A 19,274-nucleotide genomic window follows, 5' to 3' on the forward strand; every position below is an offset into this window, starting at 1 on the left:
GGTAAAATAAAAGAATTATTCATTGTTTTCCATGTTTTTTAATATCTCTTCCTTTTTTTTAAGGGGAAGTGTGATTTCCACTACAACTACCACTGTCCACTGTGACTAACAGCATTTAAATTAATATGTATTTCACTGCTTATAAGACAGATTTAAAAATTTTTAACAAGAAAATATCATATATATAAGAATTTCACTCAAGAGAACAAATTTCTTCTGCATATCCTTACAGATGCGAAATACGAATCAAGCACTAAAACGTGTAAAATGTGTAATGTGAACACATCAATCAATACTTCCATGTATTGGTAAAAGCTTCATGTTCCTTTTCCTCAGAAAACAGCCTATTAATAGGCAAATTCAATTCATGAAATTTATTAGTTCAATTTTTATATATTTTTTAAGTAGTCCTAATAAACATTAATGAAAAAAATGATAATGAGGGGTGGGCAAGGGAAAGCAGCTACCATCATCTTTATAAAATGGCAGTTTAAACTCATTGTAAATAAATGTACACAAAATGGCATTTTTGCACTGGCACTAATAGTGCTAATCTCTCTCACTAAATGTTCCCAAGATATTTCTTAATAACGTCACATAAGTAAGAGAAGAAAAGCATCTCAAGTGGCTTAACTTGCCTTTATTCCAGACACTGGATTTGCTGTGAACTTTTTCTTTTTTTCTCCTTTGATACATACTGGTTACTCTTAGAAAGACAGTCACTCTAAGACTTTGGAAAAACAAGCACTTTAAGCAAGAATGGAATTTTATTAGAAATCCCCTTGTCCACATTACAGCATTGCCATTAATATCCAGTAAGATTTATTTTTTATCTAGTATACTTTACGAGATGCCATACATATAACTCATCAGGAATCACTATTTGATCAAAAAGACGCGTGAATTAGTGAGAACACAGCAGAGCACCTTAGGAATTACTACTGGTATGTGAGGGTAGATTTTCCATTAGGGATAAGAGACGCTGAGTACACCCGCCAGGAGACAGAAAGGTCACCCTGCTCATTGGTTCTGACCCCTTAGTGCCTGCGCAGAGGATATCACATTCATGACATCCGAACTCTTCCAACCTCTATAGCTCTGGTACAATCTACACTTTTATTATAAACAATTATACTAAGCTCTCCAGATGCTCTTATTCTAAAGCTAAGGTGAATGTCAGTATTGTCAGCAACTTGTTTCTCAATAAGGCAATTATTCTGCTTTGTAAATGACAGCATTTTGAATAAGAATTATGAAATGTCTTGACCAGTTATCATACTAAATGCTGTGAGTTATCAATGTCACATTGTGTATTATATCATTTTAAGATAATAACAATTGCTATCTTGCAGTAAAAGCAGAATTAAAAATGCCATCTTTAGGCCTTTAGTGCAAACTTACATTATAAGAAACATATTTTATGTTTTCTGCCAAGAATAGTACTGTAAAATAGATAAGAATGCAGCTGATTATTGATTTTTTTTTTAAATCCATAACATTATTAATAAATCTGAAAGATTTCAGGGCTTAATAAATCATCAATAGTTTTGTAACTATAAACAAGTGATACTCCAGTTATATCTTCCTTCTACAACTGTTAGTCTTCTCATAATTATCTCCATGCAATAAAGTTTTGTAATATTTAAAGCCTGATACATACACTGAGACTTCAGTGAGAATACCCATAGAAATATGGATAAGCATATACAGGTGTATGCTTCAGGTGTGGGTCATGCAATCTATGTAATGTAAAAAATGCATTTGTTTGTGGATTATTTTGCAGGTTTGCAAATAATAGCTAAATTCAGCTTCTAGTTACACAGCCATCTCCTATAGTTACTAAGTATAGATAAAACATATTTAAGAAGAGAAAGCATAGCTTCTTAGAGTTTGTCTGGTAGTCCTGCTCAGAAAATGTTCCGTGCTTCTCGACACCGTTGCCATAGTTTTCTACTTTGTGTTTTTTGTCCTTTGCTTTGGCTCAGAAGTCCCCTCATGACCACCGTGGCACATTTTGTCTCATAGTACCTAATGTCCTCTGCAATTTGTTGTCCAGGAATCTGTTAAGATTCTAAAATTTATGTTTGCTTCATCTTCCCCCCCCCTCATATGTAAGCTCCCTGATTCAGTTATCAATTGGTTATTTTTTTATGCAAAAAAAAAATGACTGGAAATTGTTCTTTTATAAGTTTCTTTCTCCCTCCTTCCTTTTGGGCTTTTAGGCCCACCACTTTTAGGTGCAAAAGTAGTGAACATTTCAAAGTGAAAGGAGTGAAAATTTGTTTGAATTCAGTATTCTGGATTCCTGCGTTTATTTATTATTCATTCTAATTGATTTAGATTTTATATGGCATACCAAGGACAATAATATTCAGCATAGGAGTTAAATATTTGAGGGTGTACAAGCAAAAATATATATTTTAACTCAAACTATACTATCCTAGTCTGAGGGTTAATAGATTAGTATAAGATTTAGCTATCAGCTGGTAAAAAGAAACACAATTTAGAAGTGAATATATACCTAAAACAAAGACACAAATACAATGTGTTTTTCACAAAAGTGGTTAGATCTCAATGCAAAAATATGAGAATTCAGACTGAGATAATACATCCCATGACTCACACAAAAAACTAGCAGACCAAGTAATTATAATTCTTTTTTTTTTTTTTTTGCATATTTAAGGTTTTCAGAAGACTCCACTATCATATACTACAAACATGTAAGAAGACTTTCTAAAGCTCAACACACAAAAGCAAGAAATAATTAAAGAAAAGGCAAGTAACCTTTGTCCTCTTCACTAATTTAAAAATCTTTACATTCATAATACTTTGTCTTTTGAAATAGTGTTAAATGCATCAACAAGTGTCTGATTAACTATGAAAAAATCATGCTAAATTCCGCATACCTCAGTTCATACATCACTTTTGACGATGAGCTGAGATGCCTCTATTGTGAATATTGATTTTATTTATGCTATTTATCTATATTGACATATTAATAGCAAATATGGTTAAATACCACAGTCTAATTTTGTCATCCTACTGAAAATAAGAGACAAATGGTTTTTATTCTTTTATCGTAATAAGGAGACAGTATAATCACACTCTGCATCTTGAAATTATAATAACACCTTGTGAAGTACATATATCCTTAACACACCAAAGCAGTTTTGTAACATAGAGAAATTCAAATGATTTTCTCCACAGTGGTAGTGTATGAAACTGAACTCAGGCCCTTGGGAGGTGCCTCTGGAGATCATCTTTTATATACTTGATCTGAAAGAAAGGGGAAAGAGGGGAGCATCTCTTAGAAAGAGGCATAGAAGCTGTCTATCATCTTGAATGTGCAGCTATCTCACAATACTCTAACGAGAGAAAATAACTCCCACTATCAGCCTGGCAGTGAAACTAAAACAAAGCTAGCCCATAATTAACATTGAATGTGAAACTTCTATATGATATTTAGCACTCAACAATTTTAATGGAAATTCAGAACTAGAAGAACATTAGGTTGAGGACTTCTTTGGTCTCCAGGTTTTGCTTGCTTCCCTGTACACCTGTGTCAATGTCAGTCACATTTATTTTTGTATTGATTTGAGAAGGTATATTTTGTTTTGAGAAAATGACACCTCATTAAAAATAAGAAATATTTCACTCCACAGTAGTCTGGTAACTTCTGTATCATTTCACAGTTCTTTCTATTATTATACTGATCCACAATGACTATCAACAGGGGAAGGAAACAAGTATTTGGGGATTTGAGCTACCAGTCTTTCTATCTGAGTTTAAATTTGTTGGCAAGGAAACTGGAGAAAAGTTGGGAATTATTTCTTTAAGGAAACAAGAATCATAAGAAGGTGGCATATACCTTAATCATATCTGTATTTTTTTGGTGGTTAGCAGCGTGTTGAACCCCTAAAGGAAACCATTGCTATAATTGTCTTTCTCATGTCGCAAAACAGCAGACTTGTACAGCTCAAATATCCCATAATTCTTTTTTAATCTTCCCAGTATGCATCTACTGTGGGAAGCATCTTCTCTTAGTCTGTGGTCTGGAGGTCTCTCAGTAGCAGTTCATAGCCTACAAATCAGAAACTTAAAGAAATGGCAAAACTTACACTTACCCAGCTGGCCCAGAAGGTTGAAATTCAGTTAAGAATAGGAGCATCTCCTTCTTCTCCTCTCGACTTTTTTACTGTTGCTTTTCAAGCTTTATGTTGCACAGTTTAGCTTAACATTTTAGGTAGCTTTTAAATGCCATTCTCATATCAAAACAGCCCTCTGATTTGTCTCTTAATTCATAGATCTCCTAGTGGCTTGCTTATGCATTTGTACTGTCTCAATCTCTTTCAAAAAACAGTGCTAATTTAATAGGAAACTATTACTGTATCTTTGAGCTGAAGAAATTCAACAGTTTTCAAATTTTATGATTTCTTCTCTAATGGTTAGAGGAGTAACTCTTTTTTTTTCTCTTCTCAATTTTCATCTTCATTGTTCAGCATCTCTTATCCCATTCACATTTTTGCACAAGGAGCAGAATGCAGATGCTTTGACTAAATCTGATCCCTCCTTCTCAGGCATTTCACAATCCAGGAACAATGTGAAATTTACTTTTCATTCCTGCATATTTCATCTTGATGATTGATAGCTTCCACGTCCCTGATGAGAAGGGCTTTTTCATGAGGTTGAAAAGAGAGAATCTCTCTCTGAAATAGCTTGCCATAAACTCATGGAAGGCTTTATAGATTAAAATGAAGCCCTTGAATTGCTTCCAGAAGCTAATTTGGAGTAAACAGAGGGCACAGAGCATACAAGAAATATTCTGAGTAGTCTACCTATTAACAGGAAAGGGAATTACCTATGGCATAGAAATTTGAGATTGTAAGATCATAAGCTCTACTAAGCTCTACAAGAATATAAGAAATATATCAGCATATAGATGCAATCAGCCAGGAGGAGGTAGAATGAGAGGATAGGATTTTCTCATTACTATGTAAGTAATAACTATCACCTGTTCTGAAAGCCAAGCAGCTTGCTTAAGGTTTTTTCTAATCCTTCTTCAATTGCCATAGATTTCTAACCTTTCTTACCTCACCAAATTAAACCAAAATGATTTCCCTTAATAGGAACATCAGAAAATTTGGAAATGAGATAAGCATCATTGAAGTAGTTGTTAAAATGAAAGCTGTTCTTCGTTTAATTTCACTGGTCTTGCAATACAGAGGTATAAATTACAAGCATCTACCTTGATGTTTCATTAAGCTTATCTGAGGGATCCTCAGGCTGGTCAGCCTCACCTCAGTCCCTGAGAAGGTTAGGGAGCATGTCTTCTTAGAAGCTATTCTCAGTGACAAAAATGACAGGAAGGTGATTAGGAACAATCAGCATAGATTTTCCAAGGATAAATTATGACTAACTTGATTGCCACCTGTAAGGAGATAACTTGCTCCATGGATAAGGGGAGATTAATTTGGCGAGGTATTTGATAGAGTGTCCTATAATATCTTTATAGTCAAATCTATGAAATATAGACTTGATAAGAGGAGATTAATGTGGGGGGTAAAGTGGTAGGATGACCAGGCCAAAAGAGTTGTGATGAGTGGCACAAAGTCTGGCTGGAGGCCAGTTATTAGTGGTGTATCTTAGGAATTGATTCTAGGGAAGCAAATACTGCTTAATGTTTTCCTTAATGATACAAAGACCGGACTGTTCTCAGAGGTGCACAGTGGAAAAATGAGAGGACAGGGACACAGAATCAGGAAGCCTGATCAAGGAAAACCTTTTTCACTATGAAGCTAGTATAACACTGGCACTAATGCCATGATCCAAGCTTAGAGATGTTTAAAATCTGACCAGACTACTCTGAGCAATCTACTTTAGTTGAACGTGCTTCAAAAAGGAGGTTGGACTAGATGACCTCCAGAGGTCCTTTCCAACATATATTTCAATGTGCATCATGTTTCTGTTATTCTGTGATTAATAAAGCTTCTGCACTATAAGATCTATATTGTTTTATAGAATTAAATAAGCCTAAAAAAAGAAACTTTTTTTGACTTTTATATTTCTCCCATAATGTCTTGCTTTTACGACAGGCCTCCATTCTTCAGTATCAATAAGTTTAAACTGTCATTCAACTCGCATTCTACCTTCTTCCATCAATCACAAACTTTTCTACCTTTCTAATGATATTTTACTGACTGTGCTTTGATCAGTTTCCCAGACGTACTTTTCAACTTTGTGAAATGTTCTCAATGCTTCAAGTAAACTGTAGTTTTTGTATTTTATTTCATTAATTTAATTTTCATAGGATCATAGGACAGTTCAGGCTGGCAGGGACCTCTGGAGGTCTCTAGTCCAATCTCCTGCACAAAGCAGGCTCGGCTTTGAGGGCAGCTCAGGTTGCTGAGGCCTTTACTCAGTCAGGGCTTGAAAACCTCCAAGGACGGACATGGCACAATCTCTCTGGACCAACTTAATGGTGGAAGTGTTTCTCCCCATCCCCTACCAGAGGCCCTAGAGCTCCTCCTGAGCCAGCTTTTCCCGGCCCTGCCTGATGCAGGCTGTGCCAAGGCTGGTGGTGTCTCCCTGCCCCTAAGTACAGGGGTGCCAGGGCTGCTGCAAGATGCTCCAAAGCCACCACTGCTCCCAGTGAGCCAGCTCTAGCCCTTCAGCCTCTTCTCACAGTGCTGGGTTCCTGATCCCAACCAGCTCACCTATCAAACTCATTCCATTTTATCCATATTTTTCTTGCATTGGGTGTGCCAAATGGGAGGTTTCTTGGAGAATGCCTGACTGGACTAAGCAAAAGGCAATGAGTACGTTAACCTTGTCTGTGTCTGCTTTTGCTAACTCACCCACTCTATTCAGCAATAGGACCACATTTTCCTTGTTCATCCTTCTACCACTAATGTAGCTGTAGACACTCTTCTTGTTGTTCTTGATGTCCTTGGCTAGTTCTTAACCTAGACAAGTTTTGGTTTTCCTAACACCAACAGGGCATGCCACATTTCTAGACCTCTCCTTTGTAGCCTGTCCCTGCTTCTACCTCCTGCATGCTGTCTTTTCCCATCAGAGCTATGCCGTGAGTTCCCCGCTTAGCCAAGCCATCTCTTAATAGGTCTGAGTTTCTGCCTGAGTACAAGGGTTTACTACTTTTGCACCTGGAGGATACTGTCTTTCAAGCTCTGCCAGCTTTCCTGAGCTTTGCCCTTCAGAGTTGCCTTCCATGGGCTCTCATGTCCTAGAGAATTCCTCCAACTATTTGAAGGAGGATTCATCTAATTCCTCATCCTGGTCTGTAACACATGTGGTGTCATCCTTACTGGCCTGAACCCACAGACTCTCACCCTGTCACTAGCCCATACGGGAACCCCACATATGCGAGCTGCTCCTTCATATAGGGGCAGCCCCACTTCTCCTCTTCCCTGCCTGTTTCTCCTGAGGGGCCTGTCTCCCTGTCTCTGTCCATTGCTCACTGCAGTGGTGTGACCTGTCCTGCCACCTGTCTCACTGCAGCAATGCTGTAGTTTCAGAGCTGCGCTGGTCCTCCCTGTTTTGTTTCCCAGTCTGCGTGCATCTGTGTACCTGTGCTGGAGCAGGTGTCCCTTCACCCTGTTTTGCCATTTCTGAGGTCTCCCTTGTTCCCACCCTTGCACTCCTTGCTTTCCGCTCCACTGCTGTTTCCTCACATGGAGCTGGGCCACCATCTCCCTCCTCATCTCACTCAGTTCAGGCTCTCCTTATCAGTCCATCTCCTAGCTGTGGTGCCCTTGCCCTGCTGTGCCAGGTGTGTCGCATCCCCTCAGCAGTCCTCCCTCCTCAAAGTAGCCCTCTGGTCATCAAAGCCAAATCTCCACCCTGGACACCAGCTGCACAACCAGTTGTTGGCCTGCAGGGTACATCCACTCCTCCTCCAGCCCATCCACACCTTCACAGGACCAAGGAGACATCACTGTGCACTGGTCTCTCGTCCCAGAGCCACATGGTCACGCTTGATACACCTCAGGCCTTCCTGGCCATAGCTGTGATGCTTGAAGAAAAATCAAGACATCCACAGTACATAGGCCACTGCTGTTCACCTAATACACCTTCTCTGAGAAACCTAGTCAGTTTCTGTATTTGAAATAGTTGCCAGGCAGTGCAGTGCTTTGTTGTTGCTAAAACAAGTCTGCTAAAGTTCAGGATATTGTTGTAATGGAAGTGGCTCAACACCAGAAACAAACAGCCTAGATGTTCCTTGGTGTTGTCAGAAAATATCTAGATAAGCTGAAGAAATACAGAAGGTTTGTATCAACCTTTCTCCACACAGGAACCTTAACTGCTGAAAATAATAGCAAGGTAAATGTTTCAGAAAGAAATGAGTTCTTTACAACAGCATTTACTTTTTAAGATTAGAGATGATGACTTTTTTTTAAATCAAAATCTCTTTCATCAGAAAAAAAAATATAGAAAAGAACTAATTTCACCAAAATACTGCTTTAAAGCTGATAATAAAATATTTTGAAATAATTAAAGATAAAATATTTTAATTTAAAACTTCATGATTATTTTTTACTTTGATAGAATTGATTTGTGAAATGCATTATATAGTTAAATACAAAAAATTAAAACAAAACAAACAATAAAAATAACATTCTGAGAAGGAAAATGTAACTCCTGAACAAGTCCTTTGGAATAGCAATGATATTTCATTCCAAAGGTATAATTGGGTTTAATAATAGATCACCAACAAGATCCTAGATTTCCATATTGGCAAGCACTGCAAATACATTTATGGCCTTGCATTCTACCACATTCTACCACAGCAACAGTAACCAAAAACTACACTTGAAAGTTCTTTTAAAGATAAAAAATACTCTATCTTTACAATTGTTTTTTGTATTTTGGCAACTTTGAAGACAGAGTGTTTTTCTCATATAAGCATACAGAAGAAGAAAATGTCCCAGTGTCAGCAATATAATTTTTTAAATGTTTGCTAGTAGAATATGATTTACTGCAGTACAGTACCTGTTATATAAATATGATGGAGTGCTCTCCGTGAATAATCTGTTTTTATTCTGCCCTCTCACAGCCCTACCTTCCCCATTTCTTTTCTTTTTTCCTTTTTTTCCCCTTTGTTCTAACCTTATTTTTTCGCTGGTTGTTCTAGCAGAGACAAACAGGTACCATTAGGGCAATTTGTTACCAACAGATTATAAATGGAGATTAGAGGACTACCTGGTAACTTTTAGATGAGGGAAATCCTATTTCACAGCAAAAAAATTCTGCTCGAGAATATTCAGTTACTTTAGTAATTTGTAAGTAAATCATGACTTTATCTTACTGGAAGCACAGAAAGTTGGAATTCTTCTTTTATATTAAATTTGTGCCTGCTATACTCTTGAAGTATTCTCATTTTACTCTTACTCTATGAAACCTGAAACATACCTAAAAAAATAATGTTAGTGCTGTTAAAAGGAGATTAATGAGCAAAATGATGTAATTTATCCAAAAACGAACTGGGCAAGCAATTTTGTCTCATACTAGAGAAAATGCCACAATATAGGTATAAATGTGCAAACAGACATAACCTGGACAATTTTAAGGGACCTTTTGAAGAGAAATGGTATCTTATTCCCTTCAGGGATTCATCCACTTCAAGCTCAACCTGAATGTTTGATTTACAGGACAAGTTGTAACCTACTGCTGCATTAGCCCATTTGCAGGTGCTCTACACAGCATAATTTCCTGGCTAATCTAGTCTCTTTAGATTTTTGGAAGGGCAGAGTAGAAACTGAAATTTTGAACAGGATGGCAATACTGGAAGTAATAAGATTTTTTAAAATGGTTATTTGAGCCAATCTCTTTCTGTAAGTTGCTTGGACAGATTAGGACTTTTTTAATATTTATCCTTCAGATATGTGGAGCTAATATTCCATGTACTGGAAAAAATAATTTTTCTGCCTGCTACAATGAAAAGATAAATCGACAATACACTGCCTGCTTCTTAAAACCTATATTTTTTTTTTAAAGGAACTCTCCTTACACATCATATTTAATAGCTGTTGTGTAATTATTTCTGCAGACAAACATTTCAAGAAGACTAAGAGGAATGGTCTATGTGATACTGGCCACATTTTAATAACTTTTTATTTGCTTTTTAAAGATAAGTAATGCCAGAGAACTGGAGAACTGAAAAGATTGATAATGGGATGCAGACACTTTCATTAATGGGTCAGTGGTTCAAATCTGCTCTAGGCTAAACATAACTGAAAATTAACACCTGATGTTAGACATTGAGTGGTGTGAAATGTATTAGTTAATCATTGTATCAGTCAAGTCAGTGCGGAAGGTTCCAAGATCATAAAAAATTACATTTTACTTTGTAAAATGACAATCAGTTGGCAGTCTGGGCATTATTAGGATAATCAAAGGTTGACTATGTTGAGAGATTTTTCCACAGATCCTCCCAGTGAAGACAACAGATAGGCAATCAGCCTGTCAGCTTACTCTAATACAGTATCTTATTCCCTTCAGGAATCCCATCTAAAAGACACCAACATCTAAAACATCAATATCTAAAGCACCAACATCTTTTACATCTAAAAGACACCAATAGGCTCATTTTCAGCTATTTGAAATACCTTTAACTAACGACAGGAGTTAAACTTTTGGGGACCAGAGATTTTCACTTTCTTGTGCATTATGTGTTACCCAATGCAATAAAATCCTAGTGCATGTGTAAGATTTCTGGGAGCTGTGAGAGCAAAAATACTTCCTAGTAACTAAAAACTACTTCTTCATTTTTTTCCTGCAATATAAGAAAATGTGGTATCATAAAACTGCCATTCAAAATTCTTGTAGAGTCCCCAGGAGGATAAATAATTACTACGGATGTTTAGGGGATGATCTAAGATTTTTACTGAAGTAGTGAGCCTGATTAACAGGGATAAGTGGACAACAGCAGAAAAATATGCTAATATTGTCAAAACAAGAAGTCTGATTCTTATCTCATTTATGTTTAATATTTCAGGTGGCATAATAATGAAATTGATAGAGATGTGTGTGGAAATGGAAGAATAATTACAGTTCAGGAAAGTTTCATCAGCTGGTCACTAGAAATGTGAAAAATACAGAACTGTATGGAAAGACACTTGTTAAAAACTTGTTAAAGGACCTGATACACTGTACTTTTAAGAGAATTTAAGTGTAAAGCGAAGCGTGTCTTAGAAGTGATGCAATTTTTTATATAGCAGACACTATTGACAGCTCAGGGTGGCTTGTCATGACATGATGGAAATGCTGTGTGTGTTGCCAAGAGTTTTCTGGATAATACTCTTTTCTTTTTTCTTTTTTCTTTTTTTTTTCCGAACACTATGTTTCTCTTGAGGGCATCGTTAAAGTGAGGCTTCAAAAACCTTTTAGACAAGTGTCTCAAAAATGTGATCTTATTCTCATGCAGTAATGCTATAAGCAAAATACCATATGACTCTCCAGAGGGGAGAGAGAGTAGGTGTTAGGGCAGAGTTTGATATTTTTGAATTATTACTGTTATGTCGACTGAACTCAAGTTTAATTTCACCTGTTTAGTTCTCATTAAACCCATCATTCAGAGTACTGTCTGCCAAGATAAATGGGTTCATTTTCTGCTTTTCATATTTTGTCAGAAGAAGATATATATACCATGAAACAAAATAGTAATTTCAGAGTATGTCTTTGTAGGTGGAATATTTCAGCCCGTATATAGCTCCACAAGCCTAGTCTTAGATCAGTTCTTAGTAAGAATATAGATGTAAAAAGACCTTACTACTACCCACGTTGTTTTTTTATCAAGGAAAATTTTGCCTGTTTACTAAGCTTTTTATTTAAAAGTAAGTTTTAAAGAAATAATTTACTGTATTATTTTGGGGATCATAATGAGTTTTCCAAATTTCTAATTCTACTTCAACGGTTGAACATTTGAAGAGCGCAGAGAGTATTCTGAAAAACTGGTATCTCATTTTCTGCTGAGGTAGGTATTTCTGAAAGAAGATTAGGCTTTAACTTCCCACATGCCAATACCTACAACACATATACAAGTGGAGATAATTCTCTAACTCTGCAAAACAGTATATAAGAAAAGATAAGAGGTGTTGTTTAAAGATGAGAGCACACAATTTGCAAACAATATGCTGTCAGAGATGATCAGCATTCTAAAATCTAAAAAGATTGTTTCATGGTTTCAATTTTTGCTTGCACATCCTCTATTGTGAATGAAATAGCATTTATGAAATCACACAGGAGGCCAAAGCTTGAAGAGGGAAATATTGTCAACTAGTCTAATAGAAGATCTTTGGAAGAAAACAGAAGAGTTTTTTTCTTTTCTTTCCTTTTTATTTTTTTTTAATTCTTTACTATCTGTGTTATCCTCTACTACCTATTCTCTAGTAAACAGATATAGAATTTGCTTCATATGTTTAGATCATCACAGTTTACCACATAATTTCATACCATGAAATCAGATTAAATGTTATGATTTAATTTCTATATTACATAGCTGTGTTGGCTATAGTTCAATATATCCGTATACATGTTAATTTTTAGTAGACAGGGAATGTGGGAGGTGCTAATAGAAATGCTCTTTAGGTTTGAGAAGAACTTAGGAGAGCATAAGAGAAGATGAGCTCCATACTTTTATATCCTGGTTTCTGTTTCTCCTGAAAAAGGCATATTCCCTGGACAGTTATCAATAGAATTGTCTTTTCTACTACACTTTTTAAAAAGAAAATGACAGATGAATGAAAAATACAGAATATTTCTGGCTCCAGTGGTAATCCAGATAATAACAAAGTGCAAAGAGTCTGAGGAAATTGTAATAGTCTTTAAACAGAGAAGTGGCACTGCAAATGGATATGTTATGAGTTGGAAGAGTAGAGATTCCCATCCTCTCCCTCTGTCAGTGTAGCTAGGTTTCAAAAATTGATTAGTTTTCAACAACACAATTGTATAAAATTATATTTAAAGGAGATACTAGATATTAAGTCATACAAATGACACAAGGTAGGCTATGAAATCTTCAACTTTTGAGACTGTAATTTTGTAGCAAGTGATATTATCAACTTACCTTTCTTTCTCCACTCCTAACATGTTAATAACCTACTTGTTTTGTTTCTTAGCTAACAATTCTAAAACTAAATTACCCACATTTTATATTAACATGGGGCTGATAGAGACGTGAGACATAGACGTTAATAGTCCATTTGTAAAGGACAGCCTCTCAGGGTGCGATTACATAAGAGTCTCACTTCCAGTCCAAAAACAAGACTGGGACTGCAAGGAAACAGGATCACACAGCTCAGCCAAATTTTGGGGTTTTTTGGTCTTTGCCCTGGAGTTAAGAAGGGATCTTTCCTCTGCAGGGAAAGGAAGTGCTAAAATACTCTCCTTTTCAAGAAGAGGGAGAGGTTTTCATGGTAGCGGGAGAGATACACAAGTAGCAAAGGGGCTTTCCACAATGTGGTTGCCTGTTTCCTTTAGTTGTCTTCCTGCGGTATGTCTCCTGCCTCCTCACCTGTCCTCTTCTTTACCGTCTGCCTCTGCTGAAGGCCTGCATCTCCTCATGCTGCTGAGCCCACTTCAAAAAACGTCGAGTCCTACCCGGGTCTACCTTTTCTATCTGAAACCAAAAGTTTCAAACCAGACAGGCCTCAAGCAAAGGCCAGCAGCCGTGGTGCAGAGGAACATGGCTGGTCCCTTTCGGCTTTAGCCGCTAGCAGTCGAGGGGCTAGATTAAAAAAGAGAAGCGCCACTCTGTCTCAGTGATGTGATAAAGGATATTTTGGGAGAAAAACAAAAATAAGACAATTATATGGAGATACTTCCCCCATATTGTTATTACCCTTCTGTCACAGGATAATTTTTACCTAAAACCAGTGAGTAGAATATGCAGATCTTTCTGAAAGGACCTTAGAATGAAAAGCCCTGAGTTTCCAAACCCCTTGAGGACGTGGAACCTTCTTAAAGAAAGTTACAAGCATAATACAAGCTAGCTGTCCTTAGAGGTGCATTTTTAAAGCTCAGTACTTTAAAACGTCACCGCGTGCGCTAGCACAAAGCTAAAATGCTTGTTTGCCTCAGGTCCTAAACAGCGGATCTTTCAGAATCCCACACAAGCTCCAAATTTAATTCCATTTCAGGCTGATGAAGGGTTTAATGCTAATGTTGTAGGTATGTAACTTGTTCCATGTTGTTAAGATTAGGAGAGGGAGAGAGGCCAAAGGATTTGAACCTGTGATTTATGTTTCACAAATGTGCTTTTATGGCATCTGTTATGAGCCTTGGATCTAAGACTGAAACCCAAAAGTAGCAGGGCAACATCATCCTAAAGTTAGCTAGTAATTACAACGAGAAACAAATTGAAGCTATGATTCAAATAAAAAAAAAAAAGACAAATGTGTTTGCCAAATAGCTACAAAATTCCTTTAATAATTGAAAAATGTAAACAATAATAGCAAATTAGTTAGGAAACCCTTGCTTATTTTTGACAATTACATCTTAATATATATTTTGTAATTTTAAATTTAATTTAATTAATTTTAGATTTAAATTTCTTAGTTACAAGAGCTTGCTTTAATTTTAGGTATAAAAGACTGCTTTTCTTCTTTCAGACATATCTTTTCCTTTCCTATTCTAATACCAAATTTGTGCCTTTTCTAGGTGTAGCCTTGCTACTTTTCTAGGTATTCCATCTCTGCTGCTTCTTTTTCAGACATCTTAAAACACAGATCTTCAGCCTAATTCTTTTTTGTCTTATTATCAGTAATCTGGGTAGTTTCTTTCTCAGGCGCTAACTGCTGAGTGAGTTCTCAATAGTCCTGTTTGTCTTGTACAGGTCTTAGCTTTGGTAAGTGAAGACAGCTAGAGGTTGTGTGGGAAAGCTGGATGTCTATTTTAATTGACTTGAAATATAAACTACCTATAAGATTATTTCAGCCACCCAGAGGTCCATGGGAATCCAAGAAGAGCTCCTTCAGACATGGACATTTGTTCACCTGTCACTCACTGCAGGCTGACAGCTATGTAAAATATAAAGAATGTTACTAGAGCCCCAGCCTCTAGTTTTCAATAAAATATATAAGGTCATAAGAATTACATCAGATGATTTCTAATATTAGTAATGACATTTTTCCAGTGATAGACGCTATCAAATACAGCTTTTTGATTTACTGTAATTTATTGCCTCTATTTTGAAGCTCATATTTCACTACTAACTTTAATGATAGTTATATTGCAATGATGGTTAGAGTTGAACTTTCAGAGGCATTGAGCAATAGGATTTACTATTAGAATTTTATGGGAAAAAATATCTATCAGAAAAGTCAAATCAGAAGAATAGGAAAACGCGTACACACACGACAACATAGATGCTGAAACTATTTAAATATTGAAAATATTTAGTCATGAGGACATTCACTTTAGAAAGATATTTCCAGAAATATTTTCCCAGAAATAGAGAAATTTGTTTCCTATTTTTTAACATTGCAAAATTCTAAAGATCTATTAATAATATTGTCACTTTTTCTGTGGCAATATATTTTCCATAGGAGGATAAGACATGAAGTTTACTTAAACATATGGCTCTGTCCTGCAGCCATTAAAAAAAAAAAAAAAAAGAAAAAAAGAAAAGAAAAAGAAAGGATATAAGACTTAAAATATGGAATAATATGCTATAAGGGTCTTTGCCGCCACAACGAACATAACTGTGCAGTCGCTCAAAACTTCTATCAATAAAACATCAGTTCCTTTCTTCTTCTTTTCTCTCTAGTACACATACAAACATAAATGAAGATGAAATATAAATGAAGAGAAAAAACATTCACTTCCAAATGTGTTTTATCCACTACATTACCTATTATTAATGTGCCTATTATGTTTTTCTTTTCTGGCACTCTCACAGAAGTGAGCATACTTGCTACGTAAATCTGAAAAAGTCCTTAACTTTCCATGCCCAGTTTTCCCTTGCTGCGGAGAAAGCTAATACCTTCTACCTTAAATTGTTAAAAGTAGTTGTTATATTTATGATTTTGCACTGATAGTTGTCTACATTTCTTTTCCTGAAGTGTAGTCCTTCCAAAAACTGTTTGTCTATATATCATAACTTTACCATTCTTTTCACTAAACTTCCTTTTACTGATGTGTCAGAGAAAGGTTTGTGGACCAATATCTACTTCAAATATTTCTTACTATTTCATTTTCCTGAATGCAGCTCTATGAATTACAAAAGCAATTTGGGTTAGTATGAATTTCTGTAAGGAAAATATACCTTTCAGATTAATATTTTAGTAAGACATTGAATTGCCAGATCTGTAGTATTCAATACGTGTATTTTGTTTTGTTTTGTCAGTTTCATTAAGTATTTGTGTATTCTGAATCTGGTAATTTTTATTTACTTATTTACTCATTGAATCATGTGTTCATTGCTTATTTAGAAAAGTACATACATAATTTCAATGAGTTAATGGTCTGGGTGTTAACATTTTCCAGCTTTAAGCTAGACAACTAAATAAATTATATGAAAAATAACAAAATATAGATTTTTTTTTTAACTGGAACCAATAAAAACAAAGTAACGCTCTATGAAAAAAGTAATGCTCTATGAGTAAGTTTCCTTTAAATCAACTAGTATGATTTCCATAGTGAGAGTAAATGCAAATTTCATCCATATATAAAAAAAAATAAATACTTGAATCTTCTAAGATATATATGAACTTGATTCAGAATTCAAAGTTTTATTCTTAAAATATTGAAAAGGAATAATTAGGAGAGACATTTTCTACGCCAACAAGAGTTCGAACCAGTTCACAACAGAGAAAATATGGCTTAACTACAGAACACTTAAACATGAAAACAATAAAAAACACAGCCAAGTAAAATCTACACTGACATAAGGACAGAGACTCGCAGTTATTTCTTACAGAACTCGGAATTAAAAAATTCAAAACTAGAAAAAATGTGTCCCAGATTTTATCTGTTCATAAAATCATATTGACCTTCTCTGGAAAAAAACAGAACAGGGAAACAGACCAAAGCAAACTAGACAAACTCACAACAAAAATCTTCAAGTAAAAATTTCATATCTAGACAGAAAACTTCATGTATTATGCAGAAAATTCTTCTGAAAATTTTATATGGACTTAGACACTAAATAAGTCTTTTAAATATTTTTTTTCTCCCTCAGCTAAAGCAAGTAAAAATACATATAATTATTTCAAATAAAATTGTAAAAATCTACTTGTGAATACTTCATACATCATCATTACGTTACATGGCTTTAAAAACAGAACTAGGATGAAAGTAACAGACCTTAAACTTTAAATAAAACACCCAAACAACAAAACCCCCCAGACCGAAGTCCATAGGAAACTTGTTAACACATAGAATTTAATGGAAAAGAAAAGTATATGTAATTTTATTTTAGCCATACTTTTTTTTCAGTGAGCTTAATAGTAGTTACCCAAGTATGACTAAAAAATATTAAAAGGTGATAGTACTGTAACACCTTCCTCCTTTTCCAGAGCAGAAGTGCCCTTGCAGGACTCCCACACTAATCGCTGTGGCTGTCGCAAGTGTGGGTACGTAAAAGTAGTTGGAATCCCACGCAAGAGTTTCAACTTCGAAACAAATAGCTAACTTTTTTTTTTTTTTTTTTTTTTTTTTTTTTTTTTAAGTTTTTTAGTTTTTTGACTGATCTGGGTGTTACATTGATCTCTATCTTCCCCCTTCTACTTGTGCTGTAATCTAACAGCATCCTGAGAGGGGCTGAAGGATGCACTGCTGCGGTGGTGGATATCCAGTGCTTTACGTGTTGCTTTCAGTGAGGACTGGGATGTCAATACCCTTGGATACTTGTGCGTGTAAACAGCGTGCCGGTGGAGGGCAGTAGTCCTTTCACTGCAAAACGGTCAGAGTTTGGGCCGAGTAAGCAGCAAAACAGACATTCTGACTTCACAGCAGCACAGATCTGCTTGGGGGAGGTTCCCAAATTCATTTACATTTCTGTTCCTTGAGGACTCTTTTTCTGGCAAGATGTATGCTAACAGCTTGGTATAATTCACACCTCATTAGCAACAGCAGTCACATGGTTCTTCATCTTTTTGTTCTCTCTCCCTGTACCTGTCCCACTCACTATAAATTAATGAAAATAGAGGGAGAAAACGTGTCATTATGGATATGAAAGAATTAAAAATCTGGATTTAAGTATCATGGAATATCACTGTAAGTTTTCCCTTTCTTTACCCAAGTTCGTTCAAATTTAGCTTATATGCTTGGACACGTGTATTTTCAAATAAAATTTTAGATAATAATTGTTTTCCTTAGCATGAATTGCCCAGTTTTCATCTTTTGCAAGCTTGAAACACCATACCCACACAGACAATTACCTGGTTTAGGGTCATGCAATCAGGAAACTAAACTGCTCGAAAAGAAACTAATAGCAATAATTAATCATAGCTGTTTCAATAGTTCTAAACTTTCCTTAATCAGGTTACTCCTATAAAGAGTTATCTGTGCTTCAACTGTTTGCATTATATATTGTTTAATTAAATTAATTCAAACAGTACTTCTGTTTATAGTGAATGGGATAATAATAACGTGACTCTTGTCACATCAAGATTATGCCCCAGAAGCACAGAGAATCCATGAACAATAATAAAAACTCTAAAGCCATGTAGCAATCCTTTACTTTTTCAACTGAAGATTAGTAACACAGTGAACTCAACAAGCATGACAAAGAAATGAGAAGTTTGTTGGACATTTCCAAAGTGATCTAAAAGTGGTAACACTCTATCGTAGCCAGTTCAGCGAAATGTATGCTTTTAATTTCCTCAGGCTCCTTCTGTAAAAATTTAATGTAACCTGTACCTAAGTATTGGAGATATATCTAGACTATGGAAAATGTATTTCTAACTTTGTAGCATAATTAAATTAGAGATACTCTTAAGAAAATTGAATAGTTAAAAAACTTGAAATTTAAAAATATCTCCAAACATGATCAACAAAGTGCCTAAAAAATCAGTCTGACTGATTTGCATTAATCTTTTATTTTCATGACTTTCAAAATTCAAAATAGAATTATATATGAAAGTCACCAATTAAACAGCTACTACTGAATCCTGAACACATATAATTTACATTTTTAATATAAGATTTAAATACCTTCTTCAAAAGGAAAGAAAAAAGAAAATTATGTAAAAATAAGAGGTACAAAGTAAGGACTTGAATTAACGTTAGACTGAGAGACAAAACTGTAGGTGAGGTAA

Source organism: Rhea pennata, chromosome Z (genome assembly GCF_028389875.1).
Source record: "Rhea pennata isolate bPtePen1 chromosome Z, bPtePen1.pri, whole genome shotgun sequence".
In the NCBI taxonomy this organism is placed as follows: Eukaryota; Metazoa; Chordata; class Aves; order Rheiformes; family Rheidae; genus Rhea; species Rhea pennata.